At 34.0% G+C, this 26,305-nt stretch overlaps 1 protein-coding gene across 2 annotated transcripts in view; it reads right to left on the bottom strand.

Annotated features, from left to right (window-relative positions):
- Positions 1-26,305, bottom strand: part of XIRP2 (xin actin binding repeat containing 2) — a 292,691-nt gene that overhangs the window by 186,401 nt on the left and 79,985 nt on the right. The gene's annotated exons all lie outside the window — the stretch shown is intronic.

Raw genomic sequence — 26,305 nt, 5'->3', positions numbered from 1 at the left:
TGGAAAGGAAGCTAGCTATCTGATATGGAGAAAAGTTCCGTCATTTAGGACATTTAGAAAGAGACAAAAATACATCATCAGCCAATGAATTTACAATTTGTATTGTACAGTAAGAGATAATTAGAACCATACATTTCAGAACAGATTTGATTCCTACCCTCGAGAGATCATAATCAAAAAGAAACTTTCTAGTTAGAATACACAAACACACTTTATGTAACACATGGTGTTTTATATTATGTTTAATATATTGTGTATATAATATATATTATATACAAAGTCATACATATAAGTTCATTTTCAATAGATTAAATGATGATCTGTGGTATGGATGGCAAAGGAAATAGAATATACTTTTGTCATCCATTAGTTATTATTTATGTTTCACTATGATTTGAATGTTTAAATGTTACATAAACATATTACTATTAATAGTTACTATTTAAGCAACTACAAAATTTGTTAATGAACGTTGGCCTGAAAGATCCAGAATAGATGAAAGTAAAGTGAAGATTTTAGTATTAATTTTTAGGATCACATACATGTTCCTTCATCCTACTTTCTCTTTTCATTTTCAATTTTGGCTCTATACAACCTGCATGAAAAACTTTGGACTGAAACAGATGCCCTAACTTAGACTCCAACAAGTTGATCAGTGTACAATTTTTTATTATGATCTTGATTATGCCTGAAAGAATGAGTGATCTTAACATCCATCTCCTACAATCTAATAGTGCATTTGTGAGTCATACTATGAGCTTATTGAAAACTAGAAAATAAAAACATAAACTTTCAAAGAATCGTCTTGCCATATAATTAGAAGCACTTAGACCGGCAATCCGAATTACTGCTATAAAATGTATCTAAGTTTTAATGCAGTCATAAAAATGTGATATTTTTTCAGATGGGGAAAGTGTAATAACTTTGGGAATTCACAGCCCCTGAAGTGTATATCTCATTTCCTGATATTTTTGCCAAATGTCTTATTTATAAAAATGCATGGTTATGGAAATATTTTTAAAATGAAACTTGCTTTAATCAATGGGAGAGTCTTTTGAGTACACTGCCACTTCTCAGCAAAGCAATGAATACAAACACTGCAAATCTGAGTTGAAATTCAAGACTGAAGGTCTTAACCCTAGCTAACTAATTGAGTGTGTTTGACATTTACTTTATTAGCTTGTTCTTTTTCGCTTTGATTTTCTTCTTTAATGAAGACAAAATTCTTGACAACCACGCTGCTTCAGAGACTACCTTTTAGCAAAGAGGTCAAGTTCCTCTATATTTATATTTCTCCCAAACTTTCATCCTTTTAAATAACATTATCCATTCCTTATCCTCTCTATGGTAACTTATTTCACCTTCTAACCTTTCTCATTCATGGCATTATTATTGGGGTCAGTATTCCTTGTAATTAGAATGTTCATCTTGTTATTAATTTAAAGTTCAACTGTATTTTTTTATATTTAATACATTTACTCGTAGGTTTTCATAACAGCAGGGATTGAATGGCACCTTGAGAAGTCATCTACCTCTTAAATATCTTCAAAGTCTTAAATCTCCAAATAATCTCAGGAAATTGAAAATATATCATATTCACAGAGAGGTTTTAGAACTTTCTTGGCACTCTGTTTTCATCTCTGTAGTATATAGTTTTTCAACATCTAACCTAAGTAGACCTCCTTCAGACCTCTTGTGCATGCACTTAGTCATTTAGGAAACACTTGCTCCGCATTTACTACATCCTTAGATGTGTAGTGAACACTAAGAAATCAAAGATTAAAAAAAAAAAAAAAATCCCTGCCTTCCAGATGCTTACATCAAAGATTAAAGCAAGTAGAAATTGGGTGTATGCTGTGATCCTGGGGAATAGATTAAAGTTTTACATGTTATAAGGATACAGAGAAAGGCAAGGGGAGTGGGAACGAATGTTTTCCGAGTGAAAATAAACACTGAGCAAAAATTTAAATCATCGGTAAATGTCAGCAGTGGTTGGGAATGGTGCCTCAGGTCTCTGCTGGCTAAAAAAAAAAAAAAAAGAAACCACTCAGATCTGCTGCTGCAAGGAGCAGAGTTGACTCCAGCCCCAGCAAGCACCCCCAGGGGCCCACCTCTGCATGCACATGAAGGCCATGCTTCTCTCAGTCTGCTCCACACCTCAACCTGAACGCCATGGAGGTACTTATTCAGGTCCATTCTTGTGGGATGTGGGACTCTTCTAACGTGCAAATTAGGCTTGACTCCTCGTTGGCCTGGCTGAAACATTCTTAGCAAAATATTTTGCTACTGTATAAGAATCTTCCTTCCAATTTCGCCTTCTTTCCCCTTTCTTTTCTCAGATGTCAGACTTGTTATCATGGCCCAAATGGCCTCTCTGTATACATTTCTTCCTTCCACCATTTATTCTTCATATTTGTTTTCCCCACAATATCTCTTTCATAACTACTCCTATTTGGGTCTGTTTCCTGAGAACATGAACTAACACAGGTGGTATCAAGGCAGGGGTGCAAGGAAAATGGAGATTGAGGACTGGCTCCCTTGTCCAGCAAGCAAAGAGGATGGCATCCTGAGTGATATTGGGTATGGATAGTCCCTGGCAAAGGAGTTTCCCAATTGCTGAAGATTTCATTGTAGAGGTGACCTGGGAAAAATGCCATGGTATAGGGGAGCTGTCATGCAAGTATGAAGATTCAGGAACTTTAAAAATGAAAGGGGAACAATGCCTATAAGCCTGCAGACTTGGCTGGCTATTGTTATGTCGAATTGACTTCTTGCAGAGAGATGATATGAAATTGAGGGATGTTATCAGGAAGTAAAAGGCTAAATATGAGAGCCAGGGGTTTTCTTGGTACAAAGAGGTTTTTGTTTCCTGCAGTGGAAGAGTGGACCCAGCTGAGGTTTTAGATTCACAGAACTCCAGAAAAGTCTAAATGCTCAGAAAAAGAAGGTCCTTTCTGTTAAGGTCAAAACTCTGTTTGGAAAAACCTAGGATTCTAAAATATGGGATGGAGATATCCGGATTGATGCCCCTGAAGATGTTGGTGCTGAGGAAACTCCTGAACTACCAGAACTTGCAGAGATGGTTCTCCTCTTTTGCCAAAAGGTAGGACATCTGCTGTGCTAGAAGATGCTGTAGGGCTGCAATCCTCAACCCCCTAGCAGTGGATGGGTACTGGTCTGTGGCCCGTTAGGAACTGGGCTGCCCATCAGGAAGTGAGCGGTGCGTGAGTGAGCAAAGCTTCATCTATATTTACAGCTGCTCCCCATTGCTTGCCATCCCTTTTTTCCCTCAACTCCCCAGGGATCATGGAAATTGTCTTCCATGAAACCAGTTTGGGGACCACTGCTATAGGGGCTTTTCTCCATAAGGCAATAGATAAGAGATAAATACTGCAGAATCCATGCCCATCTCATCCCTGGCTGCCAGGCTGACAACTAAGGATAAATCCCAACATCATTCAGAAGAGGATATGAGTAAGGGAGGAAACAGACTATACACTGAAGGAGGTGTGAGCATTAGTAATCAGGCACTGAAAGGAGCAAGGGTGGAATTGAATTTTGAATGTCTTTAATCAATAGGATGAGAATAGAAGGCTAATCAATAACTCATTCACATAGGGGCATTTTCTTGGGGCACAGGATTGAACATTCTGGCATTATCACAAGGGATGAGGCAAATTCTCTGCTTAGGTGGCTCTTATAGGCCTAAAGAAGCTATGCCCCATGCTGAGCAAAGTGGAAATGTCTAAGTTTCACTGGCAGATGGTAGTGGAGTGAGTAAAACAGCAGGGAATTGAGCATGCTGGATTAGATATATTATATGGACCAGAAGATCCTACAGGATCTGCTTCTATGTATTCTACAGGAAGGCCCAGCATTCATCAAGTCCATTGAAAATGCCCTGGGGACAGTGTGACCAACATTACTAAGAAGTTTAATGTAGGCCAGGGCTGATGCTAGGAGATGTAGTCACAGACCAGCGATCGTTAAAATCCATGGGGATAGCCCCTTCCTTCCAGTAATAGAGACAAGGTGACAGTGCTTAACTGGCAGACTTCAGGAGACTGGAATTGCTGTAATGACTTACAAGGTCAAAGGGGGTTTCAGGGAGATTTTACCCAAAGGGAGTAGTGGAGATGTTCAATGGAGCAAGGCGCTTTGGGGATAAACAAGACAGGCAGAGCTAGAAAGGATGATGCTGAGTACCTACAAGAAAGAGGCAAGAAGGAGCATTTTTTAGAGAACGTGTGTGTGTTCAGGATGAAAGGGTGAAGGTGAATATATTCCAAGACAATGTATTCATATATTGCTCAATTCCCAACCAAATGGAACTTTGAAGTCTGGAATTTATTGCCTAAAGAAGAAGTTATATCTACAGGAGGAAATACCTGCTATACTGTGGCAAATACATACTTGATTCTTCCAGTCCTTCCTCCAGAGGACCTGTGGCCATTTAGTTGGGTGGCTTTGTACTACAGACAGGGCAATATCCAGCCATTTTGAGCACCTCTGGATACAGGGTCTGGGTTTGCATTGACCTGAAGAGTCAGAGTGTGACAATGGCTCCTCCGTTGGAGTGTGTCATTATAGGGGCTAGATAATAACTACTGTCCTGGCTAAAGAATTATAAATCCACTGTCCATGAACCTATCAAGTGTTATTTTCCCAGGGTCCCAGTGTATAATTTGGATTTAGATAATGTTCAATTTGAGTCACCCCACATTAATTTCTTGGCCTTGTCAAGTATCTGGGGATTTACAGAATGCCTGACTCATTGGTACGGAATCCACATAAAAACACAACTGATCAGGAGACACATTTCACAGCAAAGGAGGTAGGGCACTAGTGATGACACATGTTCTGTGTATTACATCCAGGATCGGTGGGCTTTATAGAGCACCAGAATGACTTTCTAAAGAAGCAGGTGAAGTGATCGTTTGGAGGTAATATTCTGAAAGGATGATACACCATTGTTTAGTATGTGGCACATGAATTTGATCAGAGGCCCCGATGTGCATTTTATCCCAATGGGACTTGTACATGGGTCCAGGAAACAAGAGACAAAAACTGGAATGACTTCACTTAACATCACTCCCAATGATAAAAGTTTAGAGAATTTGGTTTCCAGCAAATATCCACTTGAACTACAAAATATGGATGCTGCCAGGGCACATTGGATGCCTAGGGTCTAGAGACTAGGTAGTGAAAAGAATAACTGTCTTGGCAAGGGTAATAGATTACTCAAGAGGAGGTGGTAGGCCTCCTGTACACAATGTGGAAAGGGAAGAATTTCATGGGAAATATATATGATTCACTTGGAGCCTCTTGGTTCAGACCCTCAGGAATAAAAATTTGGATCATGCAACCAAGCAGACCACTAAGACTTGTTCAGGTGATGATAACTGAAGAAGGTTAGGGGAGTTTAGAACATCTTGTAACAGCAGGGGAAGGTTAGTGCACATTTTAGGCTTTAGTTCAACTTCATGAATGGAGGCTGCAGTTTGTCCCACTCACCTTCCACTTCAAGGTTGTCCTCACAAAGGTTATGGCAGCACTGGAGGAGCTGACCCCTGAATTATTAATACTTGGTGAAGGAGACCTGTGTGGTATAAGGCATGGACTGCACCAGCCGTGAGAATGCACTGCTCAGATTGCTCACTGTGAAGACTATAGTTGACCAAAAGTCCAGACTGAGCTACCACCTGCTGGACCCACCACCATGTTCATGCCAAGGCAACATCTCACCTGTCTTACTCGTAGCTAATGACTAAGCATAATAGAAGGACTAGTGTATTTTCATTCTTGAAAGGCACTGGACAGCTTCAACAGGGGACTTTGGCTTAAGAACTCCCCATCTGCTTGGTTAAAATTTGCTTGAATTGTGTTGCTGGCTGAGAATCTTCATGCTTAATTCTCCTTCGTTTCTTCTTTTCTTCTTCAGGATTCACACCTGAGTGCTCTCCCTACCTCCTACTCCTGCTTGTTACACTTTATTCTCCACAGGAATTTCCTCCAATAAATATCTTTTCATCTACTTCTACCTTAGCTGCTTCTCAGAGGATCCAAAGTAACACAGAGATCAAAGAAGTAAAAGTACAGCCTGTCTAAATACAATCATTCCTATTACATTGAGTACAAGTGTGTTTGCAGGAAGGCATGAATTAGGAAGTGACAGATCAAAATGGGTGGGATATGGCTGTGTTATGAATTTTTGCTTTGTTTTGGTTTGTCTGGCCCTCTGAAGAGTTTTGTCTTTGTTCAGGGGACTTCAGTGTAAGATTTGTATTTTAGAAGGACCATTCTTTTAGCTACATCAAGAATGAATCATTAGATGAATTAGCTTTAGGAGAGAGTATAGTCTACATATAATGAAACTAACTATTATGATGAAGAGAAATGGATAACTAAAGAGATATGCAATAATCAACAAAGATTGTTATATGATTGATTCAAAATATGAAGAGGGAGGAGGAAATCTATGGGAAGGAGGAGGAGGAATAGGAGGAGGAGGAAGAGAAGGAGATTGACAAGAATAAATCCTGAATTTATTTGAACATAGGATAGTGCTTTACATGAAGACAGTAAATTTGGAGGCCTGGAATGGGAGATAAAGGCCACCAGCTCTGAGTTTGGGGACATAGGGAAAATGCAAGTAGCTATGTAAGAGACAGTTGGATCTAAGGATTGAAAGTTAAGATAGAGGGAGTTGGTAAAGTTAAACATATGGTAAACCTTAACTTGTATATTATAAATGATCTAAGAGTGGTTAAGATTACCCATGGAGGATATGCAGAGTAGCAAGAGAACACAACTTGGGAAAGTGTCAAGTTATATTGTCACTTCTACTTAAAAATAGCTACAAATGGGCATCTGTCTTTTCCAGGGTTACTAGACCTCCCTAAAGCCTCTCCTCAAAGTTTCTCTTTCTAGCTCTTCACTTCATGTTGGGATATTCATATAACCAATCACAAAAAACCATATTATATGAGGCAATATTAATGCTTGAAGAATGGAATCTGGAGTAGGATTATTTTAATCCTAATTTTATAGCTAGTATGACATCAGGCAATTTATTTAATTTATTCAAGTCTAAGTTCCTTCATCTATGCAATGGAGATGCAATGGAACCTACAACTCATAGGATGATAATGAGATTAAATTTTAGCTATACACCTTAGCTCTCTAACTATCTACCTTTGTATATATATATATATATATATATATATATATATATATATATATATAATCAGCATGGTGTCTCGGGTGGTAAGCATGCAACAGATTAGTTATCATTGTTACAATACGAAGAAAAGACTGATTTTAGAAAATCAAAGATAGCTCAAAATAGAGGAAATGACTTTTTTTCTGGTTTATATGAGCTAACTAGCAGTAATATAGACTTTTAAAAACTTCTACAAATATTATAATATGAGGTCCAATAAATTTTGTAAATTGCCATAAGAATTAACCACTAAAAAGAGAAAAAATAATTGAATTTGAGTCCATGTTAAATTTAGTATACGTGGTGATGCCAAGTGGGCTGCTTATGGCCAGCTCATACGTAGATGAAGGTGGGTCCTGTGAAAGAACTCATTTTCACAGAAAAAGGAGCCAGGAATATTGTGCTTGAACCAGTAAAAATGTCTTAGTTTCTAAAGTGGACTCTCATGGATGTGAAAAATTATGGTTGATTGAACAATCTATACCAGAAGCTAAGATTGAGAGACAATGAAATACTACCTATTACTGTAGTGTGAAAGAGCATGAGGTTTAGAATGATGTATGGATCCCAGACCCATTATTATTAGCCGTATAACCTTAGAAAATGATTTAACCTCTATAAACCTCAGTTTTCTTAACTGTAAAATAGGACTTAAAGCTTGGCACAGAAAATGGCACATAATAAATAGTTAATGCACATTAGCTATCATTGCTACTATTACATCATTCATTCTGCTCAATATTTCATGGGATCTTTCATTTTGAAGACATTTCCCAGCTTTGACTCTGTGAAATTAACTTCTATGTTCTTTTTTTTTTTTTACTGTCTGATGTTCTATTGGATTGTTCTCTATTTCATCTTTCCTTTTATATTCTCTACTTCTTTGCATTTTTGTTCTTTGCTCAGAAAGATTTCTCCAAATTTTATTTTATAGTAGTTTTACAGGTTTTTAAAACATACAATCATATTTCAGATTTCTAATGACTTTCTCTTTCTGTCATTTTTTTTCTTTTATAGAATCCTATTCTCTTTTTGTGAAAGCAATGTATCCTTGATTTTCTCTGTTGTTATACCTAAATGTTTTTATAACTATCTATTGTGCTTGATAGTTATTGTCATAGTCACTGAAACATCTGTTTCTTCTCAGTTTAGGTGTCCTGTTTGCTTATTCTGATCTTTTTTTTTTTTTTCTATAGATTTTCTACAAGTTTTCCCTATGTGTCTGGTAAATTTTGACTGTCCCTTTTGTTTTTCCTAATGTGCACTGGCCTTCTTCCTCTCTTCCCTAAAATGGAAAGTCTGACTGGCTTAGAAGTAGACAAGAAATGGTAAACCAATATGAATTGCATGAAAAGAAAGTTATTTTTTCTATGCAAATAGCAGTAATAAATGATTGCCAAAAATTGTTCCTGCTGGATTAATTATAAGCAAGACAATTTTAATAGTGATCAAAAGCTGAATATCCAGAATAATTTGTATTCAGTTTGTTTCACAGTGTCTTTAAGTTCTTACTCCCCTTTAAAGAAATTGATACTAGATATTTAGTTGGTACCTTAGGGTATGGTAGGATAAGAAAAAGAAAGAGGAGTCAAATTACCTAGTACATACTCAAAAGACAAACCTTGGACCTACATGAAAACGTTGTTTGCCTTTACATGCATAAAGTCAAAGATAAAATGAAATATTTAAAATGTCCATGTATCATTTCTAGGACTTCTGGCTATAAGTGATTTTTTGATCTATCGACAAAATAAATACTAATGATATCACATTAAAAGTATGTTTTAAAATGGCAACACATTTGTCATTGACAAATATAAAAAACAATGATGTTATAATTAGTATATTCATTTATATTTAACATGCATACTCATTATATTATCAATGTAGTTAAAATATACCTTCTAATATAAGGAAGAGCTTGCTACACAAAGAGAAATCCACCAATCAGAAGTATCATTATCACGTGGGAGCTTATTAGAACTGTAGTATTTCAGCCTCTCCTAGACCTACTGAATCAGAATCTGCAGCTGAATCTAATGTTCATTAAAGTCTTCAGCAGTATATAGGAAAAAAGGTCAAATTGAAATTCACTTTTCCTCATTCAAGAACTCTTTTTTCTTACGATATGTTTTATGTTAAAAATCATACTCTAAAACTTCAGAAGCATTGATATAATACATTCAGAAAAAAAGGTTATGGAAGAACACTGAGTAACATTTTATGGCATATATTTGCATGAAAATCTTGTACTAGGGAATAGAAATGTAATGATAAACTCTGGTGAAAATAAAGACAAGGAGAAAATAACTGACATGGTCATATTAGAGGTGAGCAAACTATATTGGAGAAGATACATTTGTGGGGGACATTTTAACTAGGTAGATAACTTCTGGATGATTTAGTGCAAAAGCAGGATGGCTGAGAAATTTTTTACTTTAATTGATGTCGTAATGTCAATTTTGCCGTGAAGAACAAGTGAGAATAAGTTTTAGTACTACTGTTCCAATTTCTATCATAATGGCATGACAAATTGATGAATTTGGAAATAATAAGATGATGGAGAATTACACTCAGCTGTTTTAGAGTCTATGAGGGAAACCTAGGCATAGCCAGACTGACAGGCTAGATTATGACAAGTTCGATTTCAAAATATAGGATGAATGTTGGGTATGATTTTTTAGCCTGAGTCACTAAAAGAAAAGCACTCAAATAACAGGCATATAATTCTGATGAAGAAATAAGTGAGCTGTAGATAAAATAACCATTGATGCTGACCAGGAAGTTTTACAAGGACATGGGGAGATAGAAATAAGGAGACATAAGGCAGACAGACATATGGCCTACTCATGTTATTATAGAATAATGACAGAAAACTTTAAATGTAGACAGACATAGGCTCTTAAGTATAGATTATTAAGTGAAGATTATGGTGTGATGTTAACAGCCATCAGAAAGAAGCTGTATTACTCAACTTGTACTTTGTTTCTTTATTTTTATGTGTGTTATCATTTGCTTACATCTGTCTCTGTTATCAAATTGGGACAGAAATCTAGTCTGAGTCATTTTGATATTACTAGGGGAGAGCAGAAAGTAATTAGACCTCTGTCGAATCAATGAAGAAAAGAATAAATGTTGGTAATAGGTATTTGCAACAATTGCTATTATAAAATGAATGATCTTTTAAAATATTAGTATATATTTTAAAATGCTATTGTGATTATTAGATCATTTTAGAATTCTATTAAATTCTAACAATTTAAGAGTAAATTCTATGGAACTCAGCAAGGAGACATTAAATACAGAACACTGATCTTCATTGACTATATCCAAAGTGATTATGAAAATTTGAAGGCTAGAATTCCAAGTTGCCATTTTTTCTATGCATTTTGCTTATTTCTGAATAACTACTACACCAACATAGTTAAAAATTAGAATGTACAGGGGTGCATAATTAAAGTGTACTTATTTAATGTTATGCTTATGCTACTTTTAATTTTAACAAGTTTTACATTTTCAAAATTGTATCTGTCAACAATTTATTATTTTTGTTTATTTCTGTGCAGTAATAAAAATTCATATCAGTTTATAAAGCAAGGTCTTAAACCACTTTTGTCTTCCATTTTCAATGTGTTAATAGGTTATTAGATAACCTAATATAACATTAATGAACAGTATCTAAAATGAGGGAGCAGAAAGATCATTTTACTATAGCAGTATTTTATGATTTTATTATAAACCCATCATATCACACTTCCTTATTGTAGTTCTAGTGAACGTACTTTAAAAGTAATATGAAACATAGTCAGAAAAGAAAGACCAGTTTTGTATTCTCATATAAAAACCAATTGAAGAAACTTTTCAACAAAAATAAGATAGAGAGGAGAATGATAGATCTGTTTTAGAAGAAAAAATTAAGATTTGTTCTGCTTGCTTTGTGAAAATACAGATGGAGTCTATAAGTAAAAGATATAGGTTGACATATTAGAATTAAATATAAAATGATTCTAATAACATGCCCTATGGTGGAATGGCATTTGAGATAAAGTAAATTCAATCCTTCTTGGGGAAGCTATTGCAATTAGGAGGCCCTCTTTAGAAAGAAAAAAAAATATATAACTAGAATATAAAAATAAGCACACAGTAGATATATACTGAGAAAATATCAAAGTACACATTTTCAAAAGATATCAAATGCCACAAATATTATAAAATAAAAAAATAACCTAATTATTTTAAATAGTTAAGTGATACACTGATACACTTCTCTTATACTTTCGAATCTATATTTTTTACTATATATACTTTGATCATACCTTTTTTGGATAATAATCTTGTAATATTTGGTACTGTGTATTGAAAAGACAATTCAGCCTTTTCACTGGCAAAGTTGATTGTGTGTAATATACATTTATGTATACTTCAAATGTCTTTATAGATTTTATTTTAGAGAGGTATCGCATATTCATTGTTTCAGCCCTCCCAAAACATATAGTCTCCCAACTATCCCACACCAGAGTGATAAATTTGTTAAAATTGATGAACCTACATTGACACATCATTATTACTCAAAGTCCATAAGGTCATGCCTAAAAATTATAATTTAGAAACACTTTATTCAGCATCACAACTCAATATTGGTAATATCATTTTCTCTGAGATATTCTGAATATCTGATTATATAGCTCATAATCTCATTTTAGCTCTAAAATTTTATCATATAGAGAATAATTTCAATGATTTGAAAAATGTATTTTGGTGCCTTAACTTTTAAAATATTTTGTTGTTCACTTCTAAAATTTATATGGTGTTCTGCCACTGGTGATTATAATATCTATTAAGATATTTTCACATAGAAAAATATGACCTACACTCAAGTATGTTTTCTAGGTATGTTTAATTTTTGTTAAAAATCAATATTTTTGTATGTAATTAGGTACTTATGCTAGTAAAGTAAAAACATTCTCAATATCTTTGAAGCATCAGAAAATTCACAAATTAGGAAAATAAGATGTTATTTAGTATAAAACATTGCAACTCATTATAAAGTTGTTCTAGTTGTTTTTTCCTTTAGTACAGTGTATCTAACTATATTCAAGTGTTTTATTCTGCAGTCCATTGAGATTCTGCTTCATTGTTCCTATAGATTTTCTTATTACATTTCTTCTTACATTTATTACATTTCTTTAGTGAATGATGAAAAACTTTAAAGCTATTACTACAAAAGAATTGGAAAGATGAAACCATGAGAAGGATAAGAAAGATAAAGCATATTAGACTTAAGTCATTATAATGGTCAGAATATTATTCAAAGAAGAAGAGTTATTACAAGCAGAAGGAAATGTATTGATGTCCTGGAATTTTAACAATGTTTTCGATTTGCACTAAGGATTTTTTGTTCTGCTCCTGATAGGAAATCCAGGTACCTTTTGCTGGATTGCTCAGTCTCCTTTGCACCCATAAGATTTTATATAACCCACTCTGGCTATAAATAACCTGGTACCATTTCCCACCTCAGAAAGGACTGTCTTTCCCATCAGCCACCTGAACAGACTTATAGTAATATAGAGTACAGCTTAGAAACAGAAATCACACAAACACATTGGACTTTCAGAGAAGAAAATTTCTCATTGGCAACAAAGGTCTTTTAAAAACAAACATAATGCTACAGTTCATCATATACAAAATTTTACTTTTCCTGCCCAGGTACGACAGACTTCGTTTTCTCCTCCTTTTTGTCAAAGATTTTGGATTCTCTGCACACTGCATATTTTTTCATGGAATTTTGGGTCCCTTTGCCATCTACACAGCCTTTGATAACTCCCAGAGGAAGAAAATTCCTTGATAGATTCAGACAACTTTTAAAATTTGTGTGAAACAAAATGACAAGATGTTCATCATTTTAATATCCAGAAATCTTACCAATATCTCCTCAATATGTATTTTGTGACTCTGTTTCAGTATAATCTTTATTCATTCATTCTCAAAAGTAACAGTGAAAATCTCAAACATGCCAAGCACAATGGTAGATTCTAGAGTACAGTAATGTATAAAATAACACAGTACCTAGCCTCATGAATTTTGCATTCTAAAGGGAAGACAGACATTAAATAACATCGCATAAAGATGCACTAGACCAAATAGATTTGGAACAGCGCTGCTATCCTCATACACACACTGACTCACATTCAGAGGATGACAAGAATTTTTAAGCCAATTTCAGTCTTGGCTTTGCAAATAGCCAGTTGTGTAAATGGTCAGTTCTATCAATAGAGATTCTCCATGCCATACATAAAACTTGGCCAGTACTTTCCAGATGCTCATTCTTTGTCTTTTATTTCAAATAATTTAAATTCATCCTGCTCTATGCTAACCTCTGGGTAAATTGAGAACAGTTACATAACTTCCAATAAGTAATCCCTATAACTAGAAGTTACTTACAGGGTCATTCATTCTAAAGCCTTCTCCATCGTACTTTGAATAATCCCAAAATATTTACAATTGTTTTAAAGTTTTTCGGTTATTCTAAATAATTCTCAGTTGTTTTAACTAATTCTCAATGTTTTCATCACCCACTGACTCAAGAGGTGACTTTAATCTTTTTACATCTCAGTTCCTTTGTCTGTTCATGATGGGCTTTAACTGCAGCGGGAACATCCCATGATTTCACTACCCCTAGTGACTGCACTGGCAAACAAAACAGATAAAAAATGTGTACATAGGAGGGAAAGTGATCCACTTCCTTATCATACAATATTTAGTGGGTATCTCAGGAAACCCCTAAGGGCATAGTACCAAAGAATTATGATTAATTATGATTAATCCCCCGTGGTGATTTTTATTTTAAAATATTTGAGTTGCTTTCTTGTTTGAATGTATCATTTCTTGCCAACAGAGGATTGATCTGTCTGTTGCATAGGAATTCCATCAATGCCAGGAAATAACAACGGTCACTTCAGTTCACTGGGGAAACACATTGGAACATTGCACCATGTCAGTAATAAATGGAGAGTATACATAGAGACCTAGTGTCAGGACCTTCAGTAGAGGTCTAATATCTATGAGAATCTATCTACACATTTTATTTTAGATGGATCATCAACTGACCTTAGTTTCTGTACTTCATCATCTTTTGTTGCTCATTTGTTTGGACTGTGGACATTCAGTCATGCACTATCTGGATTTCAATTTGGTGCCCTGGATTTTGCTAACCCACAACCTTAGCTTGCTCTTGACCTGAACACTGTTTATGCTATCGATCTGTATTTGAAATAGCTTGTGGTCCTCCCGTGCCCCCTTGTCTCGTTCCCCTTATTTTACTTGCACAGTTCAGAGGCCTTACCCTGCTGTATAGCTGAGATAGGACATCTTTCTTTTATGAATTGTAATGTGTTCCTATTCAGTTCGTTGTCTAATATCTTCTAATTCTAAACTTTTTATCTGCATTTTAGTGGCGTTAAATTTTTTAGCTGCATTTACACATCAAATTTATCAATAGAATGTCTTAAAAATAGTTGTTATTTAAAACTTATTTATTGATTTGTTTTTTGGTCAAATGGATCAGCCACTTAATATTACAATAAACTTGAGGAAGGTACAAAATTCTTTTTGTCCGCAGATTCCACATCTATATATCTCCCAAGGTTAAACAACAATGAATGGAATAATGTGCATAGATGCAGTTAAAAATATATGATTGACACATAATGATGATGACCTCTGCCTTCTTATATTGTTGATAATATCCTCATATATTAAAAAAAGGTTCTGGTTTTCCTTATAATGTTCTACAAACAAAAATATTCCTTGGACTTTTTTCTCTTTATTACACAACCTTTGAAATGGATTTAACACCTTCATTAAAAGAAAGAATATAGCGATTATTTCCTGTTCTTAACTAGGAATCTTTTAACATTATAATTAAAAATCTTCTAACAATTTAGGCATTTTTATCCTACTAATGAAATGTTTTGTAATTATTTTACAATTTATTTGATTTCAGTTTCTATTGTGGATGATGGTGTTATCAGAAACACAATTTATTAAGACAAGGCCAAAATATATCCTTAAAAGTGTTCTTGTACTTTTCACTTTTAATTGTAGCATCAACTGGAGTTATTGGCATGAAATGAAATTTCATTCTGTCATTTACCACCTACAACTTCTAACAGTTCTTCCATTGCCTCGAGGATGAAGTTTAACATTTAGAAATCATTTTGAAGTATTCTTCCTAATGTCATTCTGTGTCATATTTTTTAGGAGCAAACTCTCTAATTAATCTAAAATATCTTCATTCATAATTGTTACCCCAACCATACTGAATTAAATCCTATTCTCTAAATCGTTCCTACTTCTTCATCCTTTCATAAATTTTCACTTTGCTTTTGGTATCTGAACTACCACTCAGCACCTTTCTTCACACACAGATCCTTGACAGATAAAACATATGGTATACTTTAAAACTCACCCCAAATGTCACCTCTTTTTTGAAATGTTCTGACCCCCCAATCATTTTTAGTGTCCTACATTTTTTTCAATATTCTCTTTGCACTTTTGAGCCATATCTTTACATGATTTATTTAATTTGTCCTATTTTATATTTCCATTTTTTCAACTTAATGGTGAAAAATCTCAAGGGGAGTATTTTCTTTTTCCCTTTTTATTTTCATTTTTAATTTTTTTTAAATTTCAGAATATTATGAGGGCACAAACGTTTTGGCTACCTATAATGCCTTTGCATTGTCCAAGCCAGGGCTACAAGCATGCCATTCCCCTATACAGAGCTCTCTGCCTCCATTAGCTGTGAGTTTACCCACCCACAACACCCTCCTCCTACCTGAGCTTCAACCAATAAATATTACTTCCATGAGAGCACCTTAGTGTTGATCAGTTAGTGCCAATTTGATGGTGAGTACATGTTTTGCTTGTTTTTCCATACTTGTGATAGATACCTCACTTAGAAGGATGGGCTCTAGCTCTATCCAGGATAATACAAAAGGTGCTAGATCACCATTGTCTTTTGTAGCTGAGTAGTATTTTGTGGGGTGTGTGTGTGTGTGTGTGTGTGTGTGTGTGTATGTATATACCACATTTATTAATCCACTCATGTATTGATGAGCACTTGGGTTTTTACACATCTTTGCAATTATGAATTGTGCTGACATAAACATTCAAGTACAGATGTCTTTATTATAGAACGTCTTTGTTTCCTTTGCGTAGATGCCTAATAGTGAGATTGCTGGATCAAATGATATTTCTATTTTTAGCTCTTTGAGATATCTCCAAATGACTTTCCACAGAGATTGTACTAATTTGCAGTCCCACCAGCAGTGTAAGAGTGTTCCAATTTCTCCACATTCATGCCAGTATTTGTTGTTTTGGGACTTTTTGATAAAGGCCATTCTTATTGGAGTTAGGTGATATCTCACTGTGGTTTTGATTTGCATTTCATTAATGATTAGTGATGTTGAGCACTTTTTTATATGTTTGCTGGCCATTATTCTGTCTTCTTTTGAAAAGTTTCAGTTCATTTCCTTTGCCTACTTTTTGATGGGGTTGTTTGATTTTTTTCTTGTTAATTTTCTTAAGTTTTATATAGATTATTGTTATCAGTTCTTTATCAAATGTGTAGCATGCAAATATTTTCTCCCATCCTTTAGGTTGTATATTCACTTTAATGATAGTTTCCTTGGTTGTGCAGGAGCTTTTTAATTTGATCAGGTCTCATTTATTTATTTTTGTTGCTTTTGTGATTGCTTTGGGGGTCTTCTTCATAAATTCTTTGCCTAGGCCAATGTCTATAAGAGTTTTTTCAACATTTTCTTCTAGAATTCTTAAGTTTTCACACATTAAAGTCTGTCATCCATTGTGAGCTGATTTTTGTGAAAGGTGAGAGGTGTGGATCCAGTTTCAGTCTTCTGCATGAGGTTATCCAGTTTTCCTAGCACCATTTATTGAATGGGATTATTTCTCCCAATGTATATTTTTGTCTGCTTTATCAAAGATTAGATGACAATATAAGGATGGTTTTATATTTGGATTCTCAATCCTATTTTAAAGGTCTATATCTCTGTTCTTGTATCTGTTTAATGCTGTTGTGGTTATTATAGCCTTGTAGTAAAGCTTAAAGTCTGGTAAATTGATGCTTCTCAATTTGTTCTTTTTGCTTAAGATTGCTTTGCCTATATGAGGTCTTCTCTGGTTCCATAGGAAGCATAGAATTGTTTTTTCTAGATCTGTAAAGAATAATGATGGTATTTTCTATAGGGATTGCATTCTGTAGATCATTTTAGGTAGTATGGACATTTTCATAATATTGATTCTGCCAGTCCATGAGCATGGTCAGGTTTTCCATCTGTCTACATCTTCTATAATTTCTTTTCTCAGCAACTATCCCTTTTTTAAAATCATTTTTCTACCTATGCCAGTCCTACACAAGTGTTTGTGGAATGAATAAATGTGATTTATTTGTATATAATGTTCAACTGCAACTAATGAGTATTACACATATTTTTGATTGTCAGATTATACCTCTATTTTCTTCTCTTTCTAATGCAGAAATATTTTATTCTCTTGTGGTACTTCTACTTCAAAACTAACTGTTTATTTTATGAATTATTCAATAGGAGAAACATGAGAAATAATGGTTTTGAGGAATACGCAAATATGCTAGTGACTTTTCTTATTGAAATTTCGTAAACTACAGGGTTAATAAGCCATGAGCGTCTGACAATCCAAGCAACAAATGGGATGCATAACATGTTTTGAATACATTAACACCACATTTGCCACATTTGAATATTTAAAATGCTATTTACCAGATAAAGATAACATCATCATTTTTCTTTTTACTTACACAATTCAGTTAATTAATTTTTCACTCATTCAACAAATATTTGTTGAAAATTACTATGTGCAAGGCTTTGGAGCTGACAGTCTGGGAAACATTTCTTACTCTAAGAGAATTTAAATTATGGGAAGTAAGATACCACAGGCTAATGAATAAGTCAGACATTGATAAATTACATGAGGTAATGATAAAATACAATATAATTTCAAAGTAAGGAAAGATAATTCCCTTTCAGAAACAGAGAAATAAACTTGAGGTGTACTTTCAAACAACATATGGACATGTGATGATCAAAAATGAACAATCTTTTATCTTTTCAATATTTGTCCTTTTTTATGTTCTTGGTGAATTAAACAGCATAGATATCAAAAACTTATTATGGGCCGGGCGCGGTGGCTCACGCCTGTAATCCTAGCTCTCTGGGAGGCTGAGGCGGGCGGATTGCTCAAGGTCAGGAGTTCGAAACCAGCATGAGCAAGAGTGAGACCCCGTCTCTACTATAAATAGAAAGAAATTAATTGGCCAACTAATATATATACAAAAAATTAGCCGGACATGGTGGCGCATGCCTGTAGTCCCAGCTACTTGGGAGGCTGAGGCAGAAGGATTGCTTGAGCCAGGAGTTTGAGGTTGCTGTGAGCTAGGCTGACGCCATGGCACTCACTCTAGCCTGGGCAACAAAGCGAGACTCTGTCTCAAAAAAAAAAAAAAACAAAAAAACTTATTATGATCACTTTATACATACTAAAATTGCAATGAAACAACATTAGTGTCCAGAAGAGTTTTTCCTAAGTATTCTTTTAGAATTTTTAAAGTGTCAGCTCTTACATTTAAGTCTTTAAATCACATTGAGTTAATTTTTGTGTATGGTGAGAAATAGGGTTTCTGTACATGACTCTCCAATTATCCCAGCACCATTCATTGAATAGGGCATTCTTTCCCTAGTGTGTGTTTTTGTTTGTATTGTTGAAGATCAGTTGGTTGTAGGTGTATGAGTTTGTTTCTGGGTTCTCTATTCCACTCCATTGATCTATGTGTCTTTTTTTTAATACCATATCCATGCTGTTTTGGTTACTGTAGCCTTATAGTATAATTTGAAGTTGTTTATTGTAATACTTCCAGATTTGTTCTTTTTGCTTAGGACTGCTTTGGCTATTCAGGCTATTTTATGATTCCATATGAAATTAGGATTGTTTTTTACTAATTCTGTGAAAAGTGATGCTGGTATTTTGATGGGAATTGCAATGAATTTGTAAATCACTTAGGGTAGTATGGACATTTTAACAATGTTCATTTTTCTAATTCATGAGCACAGGATATTTTCCCATTAGTTCAGGTCATCAATGATTTCTTTCATTGGTGTTTTGTAATTCTCCTGGTAAAGATCTTTCTCCTCCTTGGTTATGTAATTGGAATTACAGAACAACTTTTACTATGTTTGATTGGCATAAAAAGGTAAAATAAATAAGAATGTTATTAAAATGTTGCATAACATTTTAGGAGGATCAAAAAGTATTTCTCATTTATGATTCCTTTAACTATAGTTACATTTGGGTAATTATAAAGTCACAGCAAGAAGATATTATTACAAACATAAAAAATCAAGGCCAAATAAGCATATAGATATCTGAAAATCAAAATATGTGTTTCTGTGCTAAGGACATTTACTAAATCTTAGATTTTACACAATGTGTTTCATTTCTGTTTTAAACAGTTGACTATTTACAATAGCCACAGGCTATTTACAATAGGAAAACATTATATTTATAAGGATTTCATTTATAATGATTAGATGACCCTTGGGTGATTGCATTCCTTCTAATAACATTTTCTTTATGGTTTCATAGTTTATCTTACATGAATAATAAGAGTTGAATATAAAAGTTGAAAGCTTAAGATTTACTGAGTATGTGAAAATTATAAGAACGTGTATTGAATATATTGTTTTTTATAGACATCTTTGAATTGAAACAAGCTAACTGCTTATTCCATATGATCACTAACCCTTAGCCTAGTGGCTAGAATTTCTCTGAATCAGTGAATTTCCTTTTATTGTGGCCTTCCAGAAATTACTAAGGAAGATGAGGTGCACATGTGTGTGTTTGTGGACAAGGTAGGCTATTATGTTTGGGGAGGGGTTTTGGAGTAAATACAAGTATTGATATTGTTCTTTTGTCAATTTCATAGTGCTTCACGTTAAAGTTATTTACCCAATAGGCACAGAAATTCCTGCTTAGAATTTGTTCAAAACTAGCTTATCCACCATACTAAAATATTTGAAAGAATTCAGTACACAATTTTTAAGAAATAGTAATCATTATAGAAAACAATTAGAATTTCTTCAGACTTTCTTATACCCATTTTATTCTTCACTACTTCTGTTATTTGAATAAGATATGGGAATGAAATTATTTAATATACTCTTTGAGTGCAAGACTATCAAAGACCATCACAATTGTACCAAAATGACACAATAATCAATGTGAAGATGCTTCCAATTGTCCGACTTTGAGAAGATTAGAATGTAATTCATAAAAATAACTGCAAAATATTGAAACACATAAAATATGTTTAAATTCACAAGTCCTAATGGTACTAAAAAAGCCCTATGGGTAAATTTATTAGTCAGTTATTGTCACAAAAATAATGCATAAAAATTACCGCTTAATTTGGTGGATTAAAACAATAATTATTTATTCTTTCTCACAAATCTGCAGAGTGGAGGGGGTTGATTTATCTAGGCTATCTATGGCCAGGCTTGGTTTCAAGTTGCAGTCTGAGTTAGAGCTTTCTTATTTCTCAGCCTTCTTGGATTAACAGATATTTTCTCATGGTGATGGCTAAAATGCAGAAGAGAAAACTCAATTGTGCCAACATATAACATGCCTCTGCATGTTCATTTTTGCTGATATTTCATTGGCCAAAAGAACACACATGGTTAGAATCAGTGTCCATGGGTAAGTAAATAAATTTTATTGGGAGAAACTTCAAAGTCACATGGCAAAAGCACAGGTAACTTAGAGGTGGAAAAATTGGTGCCAAGAATTATATGTATCATAGTCAAAATTCAAGGATGCTGGGAAAATAACTTATTATTTGGTAAAATGATAAAAGAAAGAGCCAAATTTTATTCACCTTTCTTATACAAACTATACCTCTGAGTGAACAAGGAGTAGATGAAGGGAAGGATCTCTTCATAACAAATTTTCAACCCCTAATAAATTCACAGATATGAACATCCATGGCCACTAATGTAACAGAAGAGACATATGTTTATTTTCTTGGAAGAACCCATACCACTTATGAAGTAATATTACCCATAAAACAAGCAAACAAACAAAAACAATCAAACTCGGTCAACCTAGTTCTAGATCCAACTACTCATTTGAAAGATATTCAGAGGTCAGAGAAATTTATGGATGCAATTGGACAAAGTAATGATTAAGGAGACTCTACAGGAAAATTGTCTAGGTCTGTTCAACATGTAAATAATAAACAAAAAGGAGATTAAAAGTGTCTTATAAAACCCATTAAATAATCACAATATATGGGACTTTTTTTTTTTAATTATTTTTTTTATTTTGGTATATTATGGGGGTACAGATTTTAAGGTTTCAATAAATGCCATTTCCCCCCCTCCCCCCAAAAGTCTGAGTCTCCATCATGACCATCCCCCAGATGGTGCACATCTCACTCACTATGTATGTATATACCCGCCCCCCTCCCCCCTCCCACCTGCCCAATACCCTATTACTGTAGCACCTATGTGTCCACTTAGGTGCTACTCAGTTAATACCAGTTTGCTGGAGAATATTTCTGGTGCTTGTTTTTCCATTCTTGGGATACTTCACTTAGTAGTATGGGTTCCAGCTCTAACCAGGAAAATATAAGGTGTGCTATATCACCATTGTTTCTTAGAGCTGAATAGTACTCCATGGTGTACATATACCACATTTTATTAATCCATTCTTTGATTGATGGGCACTTGGGCTGTTTCCACAGCCTTGCAATTATGAATTGTGCTGCTATAAACATTCGAGTGCAGGTGTCTTTTTTGTAGAGTGTCACTGGATCATTTGGGTAGATGCCCAGAAATGGGATTGCTGGATCAAATGGTAGATTCACTTGTATCGCTTTAAGGTATCTCCATATTGCTTTCCACAGAGGTTGAACTAGTTTGCAGTCCCACCAGCAGTGTAGGAGTGTTCCTCTCTCTCCGCAACCACACCAGCATTTATTGTTTGGAGATTTTTTGATAAAGGCCATTCTCACTGGGGTTAAGTGATATCTCATTGTGGTTTTGATTTGCATTTCCCTGATGATTAGAGATGTTGAGCATTTCTTCATATGTTTGTTGGCCATTCTTCTGTCTTCTTTAGTAAAATTTCTGTTCAAGTCCTTTGCCCACTTTTTAATGGGGTTATTTGATTTTTTCTTCCTAATTTTCATGAGTTCTAAGTATATTCTAGTTATCAGTCCCTTATCGGATGCATAGGATGCAAAAATTTTCTCCCATTCTGTAGGTTGTCTGTTTACTTTCATGACTATTTCTTTGGCTGTGCAGAAGCTTTTTGACTCTTAATTTAAGAAGAAACTGAAATAATTTAATTTTTCTGAAAAAGACAAAGTAAATTAGCTAAGGCACAAAAGCAATACTTTCGACTTCATCAGTGATGTTTCTTTAATATGTTCTCTAGTGTTTCCCAGGACATATTATTTTTACATTTCTGTAACTATAATACTTTTATATTTGTGACAGGAAACCAAGTAGGCAATTTAAGTTTTACAATGTTATCAGGGTTGGGTTTTTTGTACGTATACATTTCAAATAGGAACTTATTATCTAACATATTTGCCTAGTTTATACTAAATATTCCATTTTAAGTTGACGTAAAATTATTTTAGCTTAACTTGGGCTCTCTATACAATAAATATTTTTCTTAAAATATTAATAATTTCCTTCGAGCTATCAAGAAAAGTACAATAATTTCAAGAATAGCTTCAAATTCTAAGAAAAGTCACTTTTCCATGCAAAATTACACCAGAATGACTTGTTATGCTCCTGAATTTTTAGTTGCCTATATTTGGAAGAAAAATTACTATTGACAAGTTAATTCTCTATTGCTGAAGTTTATCAGATGCTTTGTGTTTCCCTATAAGACTATAGATTTGAAATTAAATCATTAATTTTGAGCAAGCATTAAAGCTAGGGTAAATGACTGGCATTCTAAGATACTGGGTTACATAGAAACAGAGCTGGCTATTGAATGATAAAATGTAAAAGGGCATACAAATTTATATTTAGGGGATGATTCAACATTAAATTTATAAATTGAGTTTGATATAAGGAACTTGGGTATATGTTGCATATATGGTGACAATGGTTTCTTTGTTATTAGTCACAATTAAAGAAAAACAGCACCTAAACATAGCAGCACATGGGCTACCATTCTTGTTTCTTTTTTCTTTTTAAAATCTTTTTCTCAGTTCTTAAGTTAAAAAAGTAATACATACTCAAATAAAAAATAAGAAAGAGAAAAGAAGTCATTTAAATCAGACAGCCATGGTTTAATGGGGATATACTTTCAAGTTTTTCATATTCACACGGTATGTGCATAGACTAAATGGGGTCACCAAAAAGCTATTTCTTAAACTGCTTTTTCTTGGTATATGAATGTAGTAAACATACATCCATTTACCTAGGTATGCATCCACAGTATTTTTAATAACTTGATACATCCTATTGAACTGTGCTACAATATGTTTAACAAATTCTATAATTTGTGTACTCAGGTAATTTATCAATTTTCTGTATTATTAAAAGCTTTCTTGAGTATCATTACATAAACATATTTCTACACGTCAGTAATTTTTAGGGGCAGAATTTCTGAATCACAGTTGTGTTTCATAAAAACAATTTTGACAATATATTGCCAGATTGTCTTCCAATTTTTTTCCCTCAGCTTATACCGTCTTCTACAGGATATGCAAATACTCATTTCTCTATTCTTATAATGATACACTAGATATTGTCATTTTGTGTATGTACATGCATGTGCATGTTTAGTTATGTCTCGTTTGTATCATGGAATCAATTAAAAATAAGTATTTTATTTTAAATTTAGAATAGATGGCCATTTTCTCGAAAATTCACCGAAAGGCAAAAGACAATTTTAAAATTAATTTTGAATAAAAAAATTTGGAAATGTTTGTTTTCTAGGATTTAGCTATGTTTATACTTTAAGTTTTCTGTCGTTAAAAGATACACCTAAGCACATTTAATGTTCCTATTCAAGCATTCAGCAATTTGTGACTCCGGCAGCACCAGGCCTCAAGTCATTCAGGGCTTCACCAAAGGGGACCAAGGAGAAATCTTTTATAAGGTGTTTGAAGAAATAAGACAGAGAAAATACTTTATTGATTAAAATGGAAAGTCATTAGTTAAAGGTTAGTTAGCGGTTTGTGATTAGTTAAGCTTAAATTTTGTTTTCCTAGGCTAAGACCATTTACTCTGAGTTTTTTAGATTTTTCTTTCTTTTTTTTTTTGTTTAATACAGTCTCACTCTATCTCCCTGGCTGGAGTGCCCTGGCATTAGCCTAGCTCACAGCAACCTTAAACTCCAGAGCTCAAGTGATCCTCCTACCTCAGCCTCTAGAGTAGCTGGGAGGTCCACCTCATTTTTTCTATTTTTAGTAAAGATGGTATCTCACTTTTGCTCAGGCTGGTCTCAAACTCATAAGCTCCAGCATTCCTTTCATCTGGGCCTCCCAGAATGCTAGGATTACAAGCGTGACCCACTGGGCCTGGCCTGAGCTGGGTTTTGGTTTGTTTATATAGAAACATAAGGTCCTGGAGCCATCTCAGCCTAATAGCCTCTCAATTATTTTTTTCTTAACATAAATAAGTCTAGATAATAGAATTGAAAGTCCCATGCATTTGATGTGTATGGTAAACAAATCGTGAGGTGTGTAAACAAACTTATGAATTCATAATGAACAGTATTTTTATCTCTCCCTATTTATCAAGTTGTAACTCTCTTATATGACCTATAGAAATCAATATCTAAACCAAAATGTCTGTCTCCCAATAATCCCCAATCACCTGAACTTCTTACCAAAATTCATTTTGTGCAAAGTCAAAGCATGCATTTTCTACAAAATTCACCTAACAACGCCATTTCTGAGCAATTTACATTTATGGGGTAGACAAAGACTGGAAAAGAAGTCTTTAAATGGAACCCATTCTTAATAAAAAGGAAAAAATAATGGAACCCATTCTTTATGTGAATGATATGACATATTGAACTGGATTTTCTTAGCAACTAACCTATTTACTTATTTAAACTTTTTTTGTGTAGCTTTTAAAGCCTTTATGAATTATTAATTTGCTCTTAAGGCATAAGTTGGGAGTTAAAACAAATTTCATAACTATAGACTGAGGATCTTTAAATAAACAAAATATAAAAATGCCTGTAAGTCACATGGCAAAGTTCAAAAGGTAATGAGAGAAATAGGTTAAAGAAATAAGATAAAGAATAAAGATATTTTGGAAAAATAAAGATTAATCAAAATCCTGTGAAAATAGTTCTTATTTTTTTGAAATAAATCAGTACTACATGTGTTCTGATCATTACCGAAGATGCAGGGATGATCCTACAATTACGTCAAGTGGACATCCTCCTCCACAATATAAGCAAAGAAAAGCAAACTTAACTTCATTCACTTTTTCTGTGATACGTAGGAATTTACCTTTTAGTTATAGTTTCGTTTAATTTCACTTTATCAAGATGTAAGGTATAAATGTTTTCTAGAAAAAACAAATATTACTTCTTCCTTAAAGTAATTTCATCAGTCTTTTAGGAATGAGGACAAGTAAGGTTAATTTTAAAACTGGCCAAAAGGACAGATTGGGTGAACTCCTAAAATTTAGAGGTGAGCTGTGTTTGTGTGTGTGTGTGTGTGTGTGTGTGCATAAGCACACCTGCTTGTGGATTTGGGTCATGGTAAGAAGGGGTGCCAAAACCAGCACAACAACACATTAATTTGGTTTAGGATGACTATAATTTTCTTGCACTTCACTAGATACATAAAATTTTAAAATACACTTTAAAAATGCCCAATTAGACATTTTGGAATTTTGCTTATGATGACAAATTTTATGAGTTTGTTCTCTGGGCTTGATTTACTCTTTTCTGATTTTTGAGTCATCTTTCTTTTTTTCCCAGTTCACTCAC

This window comes from Microcebus murinus, chromosome 8 (genome assembly GCF_040939455.1).
Source record: "Microcebus murinus isolate Inina chromosome 8, M.murinus_Inina_mat1.0, whole genome shotgun sequence".
In the NCBI taxonomy this organism is placed as follows: domain Eukaryota; kingdom Metazoa; phylum Chordata; class Mammalia; order Primates; family Cheirogaleidae; genus Microcebus; species Microcebus murinus.
This window is presented reverse-complemented; position numbering and strand designations above follow the sequence as displayed.